The sequence below is a fragment of the Lipotes vexillifer genome, unplaced genomic scaffold (assembly GCF_000442215.2).
Source record: "Lipotes vexillifer unplaced genomic scaffold, Lipotes_vexillifer_v1.1 scaffold51, whole genome shotgun sequence".
Lineage (NCBI taxonomy): Eukaryota > Metazoa > Chordata > Mammalia > Artiodactyla > Lipotidae > Lipotes > Lipotes vexillifer.
Window position 1 is genome coordinate 607,699 of NW_006786770.1, and position 15,307 is coordinate 623,005.

Genomic DNA, 15,307 nt, shown 5'->3' on the forward strand with positions numbered 1-15,307 from the left:
TGTTCCCATTTTACAGATGAGGAAACTGAGGCACAGAAGGTGTAATTGACTGCTCAAAGTGGGGAACAGCAATTCAAACCAGACTGCCAGTTTGTGGAACTATAGCTCTTAGTCACAAGGCTAATAAACAGATAGTTGATTAGAAAAGTAATAGAAATGATCAAATAACTTTAAAAAAATAGAAACTCCGAATTAACCAGTAACTGAAATGGTTACGGGAAAGGCATCACAACCAGTCATATATTGATAATTATTGAAGGTGCTTTGTAGGGACAAAAGAATCATCATATTATTTTTTCTATTTTTATTAAGTTTGAAAATGTTCTGTAATGAAAAGAAAAATAAACACCAGAAGCATAGAGGGTTTTTTTTTAATGTTTTATCTGAACCTTCAAGTATATATAGTCTCTAACTTATACAAAATTGTTCTCAAAAGTAGAGAAAGGGGAGTTGGAGGTAGTCGTTACACCTGAACACCAGGATAGAGGATGGGGCCGAAAACAGGAGAGTTGGTTGAAAATCTTCATAAGGACTAATTTAAACCCTCAGATTTCGCTCCTAGGTTCAGTCTCCTAGAATGGCTCCCCTATCCCAGAAGATGGGAAAGTTAACTCAGATGGCCCTTGGATAGTTGAGAGCAAGAAGATGTCATTTCACTGGGGGAAAAAAGGATTTAATTAAAGATAGTGAGCCACTCAGCCCTCTCCTAGAACAGTAATGAAGCTTACACACTCCAGGTAGGAGACTGGAGGACTTAAAGATTCTGACATTTTGGAGATCTTTAACAAAATGGTTAGGACTCCACCCAATTGCCCACCTTGAGTCTATCGTTCAAGAAGTCCAGGCTGCCAAACAGCTGTTTAGAAGCTCCACTCCAAATTATGATGGCCAGCAGAATCACCAGAATGACAGAGACCAAAACAAACAGGAAAAGACAAAGTCCAAGAAAACAGGAGCACTGCAAGCAGCCAAAGAACCACTTAAAAACCATATAATTAACATCTTCAAGTGGACTAGAAAAAAAACACTGTATCCATGACAAAAAGAAAAGCAGAATGCTATAAACCTGGAACTTTTAAAGAATAAGAAAGAACTCTTGGAAATTAAAGAGATGTTAGAAGAAAAATTTCAGTACAAGAGTTGGAACATGAAGTTGAAAAAATACATCAGATAATAGAGCACAAATACAAAGAAAAATATTAGGAAAAAGACAAAGAAATCAGGGGATCTATCCAGGGGTTCCAAAATCAAAGTAGTAGGAGTTTCTGAAAGAGAAATCAGGAAAAATGGTAGAGAGGAAGTTATTATTATTATTACTTTTCTTTCTTTCTTTTTTTTTTTTTTTTAACGGTACGCGGGCCTCTCACTGTTGTGGCCTCTCCCATTGCGGAGCACAGGCTCCGGACGCACAGGCCCAGCGGCCATGGCTCACAGGCCCAGCCGCTCCGCAGCATGTGGGATCTTCTCGGACCGGGGCACAAACCCGTGTCCCCTGCATTGGCAGGTGGACTTTCAACCACTGTGCCACCAGGGAAGCCCCATAGAGGAAATTATTAAGAAAATGACATAAGAACATTTCCCAGAACTGAAGGATTTGACTCTCCTGATTGAAAGGGGCTGCTGAAAAAAAAATCCACTCTAGGACTTCCCTGGTGGTTCAGTGGTTAAGAATCCTCCTGCCAATGCAGGGGACACAGGTTGGAGCCCTGGTCAGGGAAGATCCCACATGCCATGGAGCAACTAAGCCCGTGAGCCACAACTACTGAGCCTGTACTCTAGAGCCTGTGAGACACAACTACTGAAGTCCATGCGCCAAAGGCCTGTGCTCTGCAACAAAGAGAAGCCACCACAATAAGCCCGTGCACTGCAATAGAGTAGCCCCCGCTCTCCGCAACTAGAGAAAGCCCACGTGCAGCAAAAAAGAAGACCCAACACAGCCAAAAATACATACGTACATACATACATACATACAAAAAATCCACTCCAACTCACATCACCATGAAGTTTTAGAATATTACATATAAAGAGAAGACCTTAAAAGCTTCCAGAATAAGAATATAATTCACCTACAGAGAATCCACCATGAAAACTGGCATTGATTTCTGAATAGCCACAGTGGAAGCTATAAGACAAGGGATTCATGCCTTCAAAACTGAGGAAAAATTATTTCCAACCTAGAATTTCAGTCCTAACTACGCTATCAATCAAATGTGAGAGTAGAATAAGGGCATTTTCAGGCATGAAATGTCTCAAAAATTTTCTCAGGAAGTGATTGAAGCAAGATGAAGGAACATCAAAGAAAGGAATATGGCATCTGGGAAATGGGATTCACCACAAAAGACTGGCACAGGTAGGTCCTAGGAGGGGAGCTGTGCAGCAGTCCAGGGAGCAACAGGTGCATCTTAGATCACGCTCTGGACAGGATGTCTCCAAAGAGAACCTAGAACTGATCAATTATCTGGATGAATTTGACTATTTCGAGAGGGTACCGAGATTCTACCAAGAATAAAGAATTGTAGAAAGGAAAAGTAATCATGGTACACTATGCAAGTCAGCTGTGAGCAAAATTTTTACAGTCATAATAAATAAAAATAAATGTTAATTTTAAGAAAAATTACGATATAAGCCAAGTTGGTTTTCCAATATGCACCAGTATGGCTTCTGTTTGTGGCTGGTATCCATTCTTAACATTCTGATTGGTTAGTGTTGGTGCCATATTGGTTGTGAAATATTTTGAATGTCCCCACTGGATATAACTATTTGGGGATGATGGGGAAACAAGGTGGGGCTGTGTGCATGGAGTCACATGTGGAGGACACTGCTAGCTACCTGCCTGATGTCTGTCCCCTCTTCTGTTCTTATTTTGTTCAGGGCAGCAATGTGGCCAACTGAAAATAATCATTTCCCCCAGATGCCCTTCAGCAATCCCTCTCTAAGGAGATATAGGTGGGGCTTCCCTGGTGGCGCAGTGGTTGAGAGTCCGCCTGCCGATGCAGGGGACACAGGGATTCCCTTCCTGGATAAAGCCTCTCCAAAAGAAACCCCCTTCATGTTTCCTTCTTCTCCCTCCCTCCCTGAATAGGGTTGCTAGATTTAGCAAACAAAAATACAGTTTCTCCAGGTTAAATATGAACTTCACATACACAATAAATAATTTTTAGTATAAGTATACCCTATGTCCTATTTTTTAATTAATTAATTAATTTATTTATTTATGTTTGGCTGCGTTGGGTCTTTGTTGCTGCGTGCAGGCTTTCTCTAGTTGTGGCAGTCGGGGGCTACTCTTCATTGCAGTGAGCAGGCTTCTCATTGCGGTGGCTTCTCTTGTCGTGGAGCATGGGCTCTAGGCACGCAGGCTTCAGTAGTTGTGGCGCATGGGCTTAGTTACTCTGTGGCGTGTGGGATCTTCCCCAATCAGGGCTTGAACCCGTGTCCCCTGCATTGGCATGCAGATTCTTAACCACCGCACCACCAGGGAAGTCCCCCCATGCACTATTTGAGACATACTTATACTAAACATCTATTCACTGTTCATCTGAAATTCAAATTTAACTGGGAAAACTGTATTTTATCTGGTAAACCGTATTATATCTGGCAAATTATATTTTATCCTTATATCTAGAGTGTGGAACATGATGCCTGGAAGTGCAGCAGCCATCTTGTCATCATGGGAGTGAAGGCCATATGCTAACTATGGATACAGGGGACGAAGGAGCCTGTGTCCTTAACATCTTCAGTGAACCACTCTACCAGCACTGGACAGCCCACACTTGGACTTCTTTTTATGGTGAAAAATTAAACCACTAAATTTATAGTTAACTTTTCTGTTACTCAAAACCACACCTGAATTAAAAGACTCTGGGAAAATAAGATTGGGTTCTGCTAGTAAGGAAACCAGGGAGAATGGGCACTGGGTGCTCATCTAGAAGTGTCTGCTACACTTTCCAACGTTCGTTCCTTCCTCTCCTTGCCTGTTTATAGAACCCCATTTTCCTCAGATAGAGACACAGGGCCCTTGATTGCCATATATACCTTCCCCAACCCCAGACATAAACTGTGATCTGTCTAAACCATTCATTGTAATCTTATGGCCCTTGGCCAGTAAATGATCTTAGGAGTAGTCATGTGACCCTATCCTACCGAGCCAATGAGATTTAATGGAAGTCTACTGAGTAGGGTTTCCAGGAAAACTTTTATCTTCCTAATAAAAAGTGACAGACACAGTTAGAATGCATGTTTTGTCCTTTACCTTCCCTTTTTTCCTGCACAGACTCTAGGCATGAGACTTCTAGATGAAGCAGTCATCTTGCAACAATGATGTGACAGGTATGAAAACCAAAGGCAGAGGGTAAGGACAAAGCAGAAGGCTAGAATAAAGTTGGGCTCCTAATAAAGTCACTGAGCTCTAGACTGTTTATCTCTGATCTTCCTGTTATGTGAAAAGAAAAAATCTACCTAGTATATTTAAACTACTAGCCAAGTTTTATGTTACTTTTAGCTGAAGGTCTTCCTAACTGATACATAATGGAAAGCTATAGGGAGTTTAAATGAATGAACTAGATCTCTGTGTATCACCTGTAGAAATCTCAGTAACATAATGAATAAGAAAAGCAAGTTGTAAAAAGATACAAACAAAATGACATTATTTATATAAAACTTTAAAACGCACAAAACACTGCCAATGTTATTTATTGCTATATTTATAAGTAATAGAAGCATAAAATCATGCATGGGAATGAGACACACTAACTTCAGGTTACTTCTGGGGACAGGTAAGGTTTAATGGTGATGTTTCAGCTGTATCTTTGATAGATAGATATAGATATGAAGCAAATATGATAAAATGTTAACATCTGCTAATTCTGGACAATGACATATAACTATCATTCTACAGGTTTGAAATATTTTATTATTAAAATTTTAATTTTTAAAATAAATAAGATAATTCCCCAACACTATGACATAGTAGTCTCAAATAAAATGGGCCAACTGAGTACTCTACACAAAGAATGATTGGGAAGAAATATCCTCACACTTTGATATGTCAGTATGAAATTTTAGAATATTAAGTGTGAAGAAAAGAAAAATCCTAAAAACTTTTAAAGAAACAGGAACAGGTCACCTATAAATGAATAAAAATCAGACTATCAGAAGACTGCTTTTTAGGAACTTAGACAAGAGAAGATGCCGGACCAATGCCTTCAAAATTCTGTGGGAGAATAGTTTCCAGCCTAGCATTCTCTATTCAGCCAAACCACCAGTCAAGAGTGAGGGTAGAAGACAGTTTAGGATATGCAAAAAATAATTTCACTTCTCTCTCATATCTTCTTAGGAAGTTATGTATGTATAATATATATTACCTCCATTAACAAAGAAGGGGAAGACAATGGGATCCAGGAGAGAGAGGTTGAAACAGAAGAATAATGAAGGAAGGTCCCTGGACAACAGCTGTGATGTAGCCCTAGAGAGCAGTCAGTCCTCAAAATAGCTAAAAATGAGGTTTCAGAAGGAGCCACCAAGGAAAAGATGAAATTCAAGAGACTTAATACACTCTTTGAGAATTTGGAACAACTTAAGGAAGTGACAAAGACAGAAAGTGCAAAGGGGAACTTCCCTGGTGGCGCAGTGGTTAAGAAGCCACCTGCCAATGCAGGGGACACAGGTTTGATCCCTGGTCCGGGAAGATCCCACATGCCACAGAGCAACTAAGCCCGTGTGCCACAACTACTGAGCCTGCACTCTAGAGCCTGCGAGCCACACTACTGAGCCCACATGCCACAACTACTGGAGCCCACATGCCTAGAGCCTGTGCTCCACAACAAGAGAAGCCACCACAATGAGAAGCCCACACACTGCACAAAGAGTAGCCCCCACTCGCCGCAACTATAGAAAGCCTGCGCACAGCAATGAAGACCCAAAGCAGCCAAAAAATAAATAAGTAAAATTTAAAAATGAAAAAAAAAAAGAAAGTGCAAAGAAAAAGAAAGGCAATTAGAAACACCAAGGAAAATTAAAACTGTAAGAAATAAAATGTGATTATGGTATATACATAATCATAAGAGCATAAACACTGATTTTTAACTAAAAACAGCAATGATATATCTACATTGGAAGTATAAAGAAGAGGAGATGGGTGTTGTGTATGATAGTTAAATAGTCACCTGTAGGTGACTGATATCTAACTTTGATAACTAGCAGGAGATTTATTATTATTATTATTATTATTATTTTAGAGGGGTGTAGGTAACCAACAAAAACACCTAAAAGAATTCCAAGTGAGAGATCAAGATAGCAGGCAGGAAGACACTGGGCTCACCTCCTCCCATGAACACATCAAAACTACAACTAAGAAACAGAGACACAGATGTAGAGAACAAACGTATGGACACCAAGGGGGGAAAGTGGCAGGGGGTGGTGGTGGTGTGATGAATTAGGAGATTGGGATTTACATATATACACTATTATGTATAAAATGGATAACTAATAAGAACCTGCTGTATAAAAAAATACATAAAATAAAATTCAGAAAAAAAGAAATATTTACTAACTTTATGAACCAACAAATGAACTGCCTTCAGAATATTTATTACATTAAAATTTTTCCTCAGTGGGGGGGGAAAAACACTACAACTGTATAGGGACTTCCCTGATGGTCCAGTGGTTAGACTCCATGCTTCCACTGCAGGAAGCACAGGTTCGATCCCTGGTCGGGGAACTAAGATCCTGCATGCTGCACAGTGTGGCCAAAAACAAAACAAAAAACCCTGCAACTATATAAAGAATGAATCTTACTGAACTTGACCTGCGGACTAGCAAAACAGCTCTTCTACAACCAAGTTGTAAAGAAAGATCCACATGGAATCTTGTAGGAAGGGAGGAGAAGCAATCTGCTCAGGATCTGCACACCTGGAAGGGGTGAAGCTCGCTCCAGGGCAGAGACCACCATTGCTGAGGCACACATCTCTGTGCACACTTGAGAGGGTGCAGGGCCATCCCAGTGGTGTGGCACCAAACCCACCAGCCCCAACCCAGCCTATAACCAAGGTGTGCACACTGGGGAAAGAATGAAACCAGCACAGAAGTGCAGTCCCAAGCCCTCAGATCCCAGGCATGTCTTCAGTGAAGGCCACCACACATGGGATAAACAACTTCCTCAGGGTTCCTGCTTGAGCATAGGATAAGCCATGGCTTCAACCAGACTCTGGCTCTAGCCCCTCCAACTCCATCCCTACCTCCCACCACGGCTGTGGTTGCCAGCACACCCTGGGAAGATACTGCCCACACTTACTTCAGATCCAGCTCTCCCACCAAAGCCACTGGGCACACAAAGGCTGCATAGGGAGCTCCTACACAAGGACATGCCTTCAAGGCCAGGATAAGTAACTGTTCACCTAATTTCATAAAGACAGAGAAAGATAAGCAATATGAGAAGACAGGAGATTATGTTTCAAATGAAAGAATAAGAGAAAAAAAACAGGAAAAAACCCTAATGAAACAGAACTAAATAATTTACTGATAAAAAGTTCAAAACAATAAGAATAAAAATGGTAAATGAACTGGGGATAAAAATAGATGAACACAGTGAGCATTTTAACAAAGAACTAGAAAATATAAAAAAGAACCAGGGAGAGCTGAAGAATGCAATAACTGAAATTAAAAGCCACTAAAAGGGATTAATAGCAGATTAGGTGATACAGTAAAACACATAAAAGTGATCTGGAAGATAAAATAATGGAAATCACCCAATCAGAGGAGCAAAAAGGAAAACAAATTTTTAAAAAGGAGAATAGTTTAAAGGACCTCTGGAACAGCATCAAGCATACTAATATTCGCATTATAGGGGTCCCAGAAGAAGAGAAAGAGAAAAAGGTAGAACATGTGTTTCATGAAATTATGGCTGAAAACTGCCTGAACCTGAGGAAGGAAACAGATATCCAGGAACAGAAATCACAGAGAGTCCCAAAGAAGATAAACCTAAAGAGACCCACACCAAGACATATTATAATTAAAATGGCAAAAATTTAAAGAGAGACTTCTAAAGGCCACAAGAAAAAAGGAGTCACATACAAGAGAAGCCCCAGAAGGCTATCAGCTGATTTTCAGCAGAAACTTTGCAGGCCAGAAGGGAGTGGCATGATATAGTTTAAGTTCTGAAAGGGAAAAAACCCTACAACTTAGGACACTCTACCCAGCAAGGTTATCATTCAGAATTGAAGGAAATATAAAGAGCTTCTCAGACAAGCAAAAACTAAGAGTTCATCAATGCTAAACTGACTTTAAAAGAAATGTTAAAGGGTCTTTTCTAAGTAGAAAAGAAAAGGCTACAACAAGAAATAAATTACAGAAAGGGAAAATCCCACTGGTAAAGGCAACTATACAGTAAACGCTAAGGCAGCTATACAGTAAAGGCTGAGGATCAATCATTTAAATAACCTACCATGCAGGTTAAAAGACAAAAATTGTAAAAATCAGCTATAACCATAATAAACAGTTAAGGCATAGACATGAAGATGTAAAATATGACACCCAAAACACAAAACATGGTGGGGGAGTAGAAAAATGTAGATCTTTTAGAGTGTGTTTAAAATGAAATGATTACCAGTTTAAAACAAGGAGATATAGTTATAGGTCAACATATATGAACCCTATGGTAACCACAAATCAAAAACCTGTAATAGGGCTTCCCTGATGGCGCAGTGGTTGAGAGTCCACCTGCCGATGCAGGGGACATGGGTTCGTGCCCCGGTCCAAGAAGATCCCACATGCCGTGGAGCAGCTAGGCCCATGAGCCATGACCGCTAAGCCTGTGTGTCCGGAGCCTGTGCTCCACAACGGGAGAGGCCACAATAGTGAGAGGCCCATGTACCACACACACAAAAAAAACCTGTAATAGAAAAAAACGTATAATAGATAAAAACTAGAGTGAAGGGAACACAAACATAACACTAAAGAAAATCATTAAACCACAAGGGATAAGACTAAAAGAAGAAGAAAAGAATGGAGAAGAACTACAAAAACAACGAGAACACAAGTAACAAAATGGCAATAAATACACACCTATTAATAATTACTTTAAATGTCAATGGACTAAAAGCTTCAATCAAAAGACGTAGGGTAGGGCTTCCCTGGTGGTGCAGTGGTTGAGAGTCCACCTGCCGATGCAGGGGACATGGGTTCATGCCCCGGTCTGGGAAGATCCCACATGCTGCAGAGTGGCTGGGCCCATGAGCCATGGCCACTGAGCCTGTGCATCCAGAGCCTGTGCTCCGCAACAGGAGAGGCCACAACAGTGAGAGGCCCATGTACTGAAAAAAAAAAAAAAAAAAGATGTAGGGTAGTTGATTGGATTTAAAAAGAAAGACCCATCTATATGCTGCCTACAAGAGACTCACCTCAAAGCTAAAGACACACAAAGACTGAAAGTGAGAGGATGGAAAAAGATATTCCATGCAAACGGTAATGAAAAGAGAGCTGGGGTAGAAATACTTATGTCAGACAAAGTAGACCCTAAAAAAAGTTTATGATAAAAGACAAAGAATAACATTATATAATGAAAAAGGGATCCATACAAGAAGAGGATATAACATTTGTAAATATATGCACCTAATACAGGAGCACTAAATATATAAAGCAAATATGAACAGACATAAAGGGAGAAACTGACAGTGATACAAAAATAGTAAGGACTTTAACACACATTACATCAATGAACAGATCATCCAGACAGAAAATCAATATGGAAACAGTGGCCTTAAATGACATATTAGACCAGTTGGACTTAATAGATATCTATAGGACATTCCATCCCAAAAGAGCAGAATACACATTCTTTTCAAGTGCACATGAAATGTTCTCCTGGATGGATCACATACTAGATCACAAAACAAGTCTCAACAAATTTAAAAGGATAGATTAAAGCACAGAAATCTCTTGCATTCCTATACACTAACAACGAAAGATCAGAAAGAGAAACTAAGGAAACAATCCCATTTACCACTGCAGCAAAAAGAATAAAATACCTAGGAATAAACCTACCTAAGAAGGCAAAAACCTGTGCTCAGAAAACTAAAACACTGATGAAAGAAATCAAAGATGACACAAACAGATGACGAGATATACCATGTTCTTGGACTGGAAGATTCAATATTGTGAAAATGACTATGCTACCCAAAGCAATCTACAGATTCAGTGCAATCCCTATCAAATTACCAATGGCATTTTTCACAGAATTAGAACAAAAAACTTTACAGTTTGTATGGAAACACAGAAGATCCTGAATAGTCAAAGCAATCTTGAGAAAGAAAAATGGAGCTGGAGGAATCAGGCTCCCTGACTTCAGACTATATTACAAAGCTACAGTCATCAAGACAGTATGGTACTGGCACAAAAACAGAAATAGATATCAATGGTATAGGATAGAAAGCCCAGAGATAAACCCACACACCTATGGTCACCTAATCTATGACAAAGGAGACAAGAATATACAATGCAGAAAAGACAGTCTCTTCATTAAGTGGTGCTGGGAAAACTAGACAGCTATACATAAAAGAATGAAATTAGAACACTCCTTAACACCATACACAAAAATAAACTCAAAATGGATTAAAGATCTAAATGTAAGCCCAGAAGCTATAAAATTCTTAGAGGAAAACATAGGAGAAACACTCTGATATAAATTACAGCAAGATCTTTCTCTTTTTTTTTTCAGCAAGATCTTTTTTGACCCACCTCCTAGAGTAATGAAAATAAAAACAAAAATAAATGAATGGGACCTAATTAAACTTAAAAGCTTTTGCACAGCAAAGGAAACCATAAATAAGATTAAAAGACAATGCTCAGAATGGGAGAAAATATTTTCAAGTGAAGCAACTGATAAAGGATTAATCTCCAAAATATACAAACATCTCATGCAGCTCAACATCAGAAAAACAAACAGTCCAATCAAAAAATGGGTGGAAGACCTAAACAGACATTTCTCCAAAGAAGACGTACAGATGGCAAACAAACACATGAAAAGATGCTCAGTATCACTAATTATTAGAGAAATGCAAATCAAAACTACAATGAGGGGGTGGGATAGGGAGGGGGGAGGGAGGGAGACGCTAGAGGGAAGAGATATGGGAACATATGTATATGTATAACTGATTACTTTGTTATAAAGCAGAAACGAACACACCATTATAAAGCAATTATACCCCAATAAAGACGTTAAAAAAAAAAAGATGAGATTTGGATAAAAAAAAAAAACTACAATGAGGTATCACCTCACATCTGTCAGAATGGCCATCATCAAAAAATCTACGAACAATAAATTCTGGAGAGGGTTTGGAGAAAAGGGAACCCTTTTGCAGTGCTGAGGGGAATGTAAATTGATACAGCCACTCTGGAGAACAGTATGGAGGTTCCTTAAAAAACTAAAAATAGAATTACCATATGACCCAGCAATCCCATTACTGGACATATACCCTGAGAAAACCATAATTCAAAAAGACACATAAACCCCAATGTTCATTGCAGCACTTTACATTAGCCAGGTCATGGAAGCAACCTAAATGTCCATCAACAGATGAATGGATAAAGATGTGGTACATATATACTATGGAATATTACTCATCCATAAAAAGGAACAAAATTGGGTCATTTGTAGAGATGTGGATGGGCCTAGAGTCTGTCATACAGAGTATACAGATCTGTTGTTTTTCGATACACTAATAATATCAGAAAGAGAAAGAAAGAAAATCCCATTTACAATTGCATCAAAAAGAATAAAATACCTAGGACTAAACTTAACCAAAGAGGTGAAAGACCTGTACTCTGAAAACTATAAGACATTGATGAAGGAAATTGAATATGATACAAATAAATGGAAAGATATCCCTGTTCATGGATTGGAAAAATTAATATTGTTAAAATGTCCATACTACCCAAAGCAACCTACAGATTTACTGCAATCCCTATCATAATACTCATGACATTTTTCACAGAACTAGAACAACTAATACTAAAACTTGTATGGAACCACAAAGGACCCCTACTGAATAGGAGAAAATATTTGCAAGTGATATGTCTGATAAGGAGTTAATATCCAATATATATAAGAGCTCATACAAGTCAATATAAAAAACACAAACCACCCAATTACAGAATGAGCAGAGGATCTGCGTAGATATTTTTCCAAAGAAAATATACAGATGGCTAATCAGTATGTGAAGATGTGCTTAATATCACTAAGCATCAGGAAAATGCAAATCAAAACCACAATGAGATATGACCTCACATCTGTCGGAATGGCTATTGTCAACAAGACAACAAGTAATAAATGTTGGCAAGGATGTTGAGAAAAGGGAACTCTAGTGCACTGTTGGTGGGAATGTAAATTGGTGCAGCCACTATTGGTGCAGTCTGAAGTTTCCTAAAACAATTAAAAATAAAACTACCATATGATCCAGAAATTCTACTCCTGGGTGTATATCCACAGAAAATAAAAACATTAATCCAAAATGATACCTGCGCCCCAGTGTTCATAGCAACATAATTTATGATAGCCAAGATATGGAAGCAACCCATGTGTCCTTCAACAGGCAAATGGATAAAGAAGATGGAACACACACACACACACGCACACACACACACACACACACGCATACATGCCCAATGGAATATTATTCAGCCATAAAAAAGAATGAAAATTTGCCATTTGCAATAACATGGAATGACCTGGAGGGTATTATATTTACTGAAGTAAGTCAGAAAGAGAAAGACAAATACTGTATGTTCTCACTTATATGTGGAATCTAAGAAATAAAACAAACCAGTGAATATAAAACAGAAATAGACTCATAGATACAGAGAACAAACTAGTGGTTACCAGTGGAGAGAAGGGTGGGGGAGGGGCAAGATCGAGGAAGAGAATTAAGAGGTAAAAATAACTAGGTATAAAATAAATAAGATACAAGGATGTAATGTACGGCATAGGGAATATACACAATAGTTTATAATAACTTTAAATGGAGTGGGCTTCCCTGATGGCACAGTGGTTAAGAATCCGCCTGCCAATGCAGGGGACACGGGTTTGAGCCCTGGGCCGGGAAGATCTCACATGCCGTGGAGCAACTAAGCTCTTGCACCACAACTACTGAGCTTGTGCTCTACAGCCTGCATGCCTAGAGCCCATGCTCCACAACAAGAGAAGCCACCACAATGAGAAGTCTGTGCACCACAATGGAGAGTAGCCCCCACTCGCAGCAACTAGAGAAAGCCCATGAGTAGCAACAAAGACCCAACACAGCCAAAATAAATAAATAAATAAATCTATTAAAAAAAAATTTTAATGGAGTATAATCTTTAGAACTATCGAATCACTATGTGGTACACCTGAAATTAACATAACATTATAAATCAACTCTACCTCAATTTTTAAATTTTTATTTATTTTATTTATCTTTGGCTGCGTTTGGTCTTTGTTGCTACACACCGGCTTTCTCTAGTTGCGGCCAGCAGGGGCTACTCTTCCTTGCGGTGCTTGGGCTTCTCATTGAGGTAGCTTCTCTTGTTGTGGAGCATGGGCTCTAGGCACGCAGGCTTTAGAAATTGTGACACGCGGGCTCAGTAGTTGTGGCTCGCCGGCTCTGGAGCACAGGCTCAGTAATTGTGCCACACAGGCTTAGTTGCTCTGCGGCATGTGGGATCTTCCCAAACCAGGACTCAAACCCATGTTCCCTGCGTTGGCAGGCAGATTCGTAACCACTGCGCCACCAAGGAAGTCCTCTACCTCAATTTTTAAAAATAATTCCAGATGCTGGTGGCAGCAGCACAGAGTGCCAGGCTCTTTTGTTTGGCTGAGGGAAGGGCGGTTGGCCGGTGCCTGCAGAACGCCGCTTCAGTGAGGGGCTCGACCGCGGTCAACCGGATTGTTGCTTTTCTGGTCCCCACTCGCCTGGCCGGCCGGACAAGACACAGGAGTAGCGCGGCACTGATTCCTCTTGGGTTCAAGGGCACTGCTCTGAGCAGCGTCACCCTTTATACCAGAAAGCTGGCGGGCACCATGGGGAAAAGACAAAACAAGAAGAAAGTGGAGGAGGTGCTAGAAGAAGAGGAAGAAGAATATGTGGTGGAAAAAGTTCTCCACCGTCGAGTAGTAAAGGGCAAAGTGGAGCATCTCCTAAAGTGGAAGGGGTTCTCAGATGAGGACAACACATGGGAGCCAGAAGAAAACCTGGATTGCCCCGACCTCATTGCCGAGTTCCTGCAGTCACAGAAAACAGCACGAGACAGATAAATCAGAGGGAGGCAAGCGCAAAGCTGATTTTGATTCAGAAGATAAGGGGAAGGAGAGCAAACCAAGAAGAAGAAAGAAGAGTCAGAAAAGCCACAAGGCTTTGCTCGGGGTTTGGAACCCAAGTGGATTATTGGAGCTATAGATTCCAGTGGAGAACTCATGTTCCTGATGAAGTGGAAAAACTCTGATGAGGCTGACCTGGTCCCTGCCAAGGAAGCCAATATCAAGTGCCCACAGGTTGTCATATCCTTCTATGAGGAAAGGCTGATGTGGCATTCCTACCCCTCGGAGGATGATGACAAAAAAGATGACAAGAATTAACTCTCCTGAGTACCAGCCCCTGTCACATCTGACTGTGGGTTTCAAGTGGGGAAAGAAAGAGTTCTACTTGTCTTGACATCATAGAAGTGGCTTGAGAAGATGTCCTTTGAAGAGCCAGTATAGTTTCCATGCCCTACAGCAGCCCAAGTGCTTTAAAGCCAATCCATGCTGTATAGTTTGCACACCCATTCCGGTGGAGGGGAAGGAGGGTCAGTGTTTCAAGGCAACCCATTCTGAACTTTGCCGAGAAAAGCAAAGGGCTTTCTATGAAGGACAAAACTTGCAGAATGGGATGTGGGAGAGAAAAAGATACTATAGATCTTCAAAGAGCATCTCCACAACCCACAGCCTTCTTCCCAATAGTGTTAACTCTGCATTTTTACAGCATAGCATGTATGTAGTTTTTGGCTATTACTGGTGTATTATTTGGGGTGGGAGGGATGGGGTGGGAAAGAAGGGAGATGGGTTAGGATCATTTTTGTTAAAATTTGGGGCCTGATGGGGGAAGTGGTGAGACAAAGGAAAGAACAACTAATGATGATTTCGTTCTGTGTCCAGAATATTTCATCCTTTCAAAAAATGTCATTGGCAACCTAAATGAGGACTGTGAGAGACTGTTTAAAAGCTGTGTATGCCTGAAACTTAGAAGCCAAGGTGTTCCCTGCCTGAGCTTAATGCTGTTCCCAACAAAGGACTAAGCCAGTTAAG

The 15,307-nt window shown here is 40.2% G+C and overlaps 1 pseudogene; it reads left to right on the forward strand.

Moving 5' to 3' along the window:
• The first annotated feature begins 14,044 nt into the window (after nt 1–14,044).
• Nucleotides 14,045–14,599, forward strand: LOC103080597 (chromobox protein homolog 1 pseudogene; annotated as a pseudogene).
• The last annotated feature ends 708 nt before the right edge of the window (nt 14,600–15,307 follow it).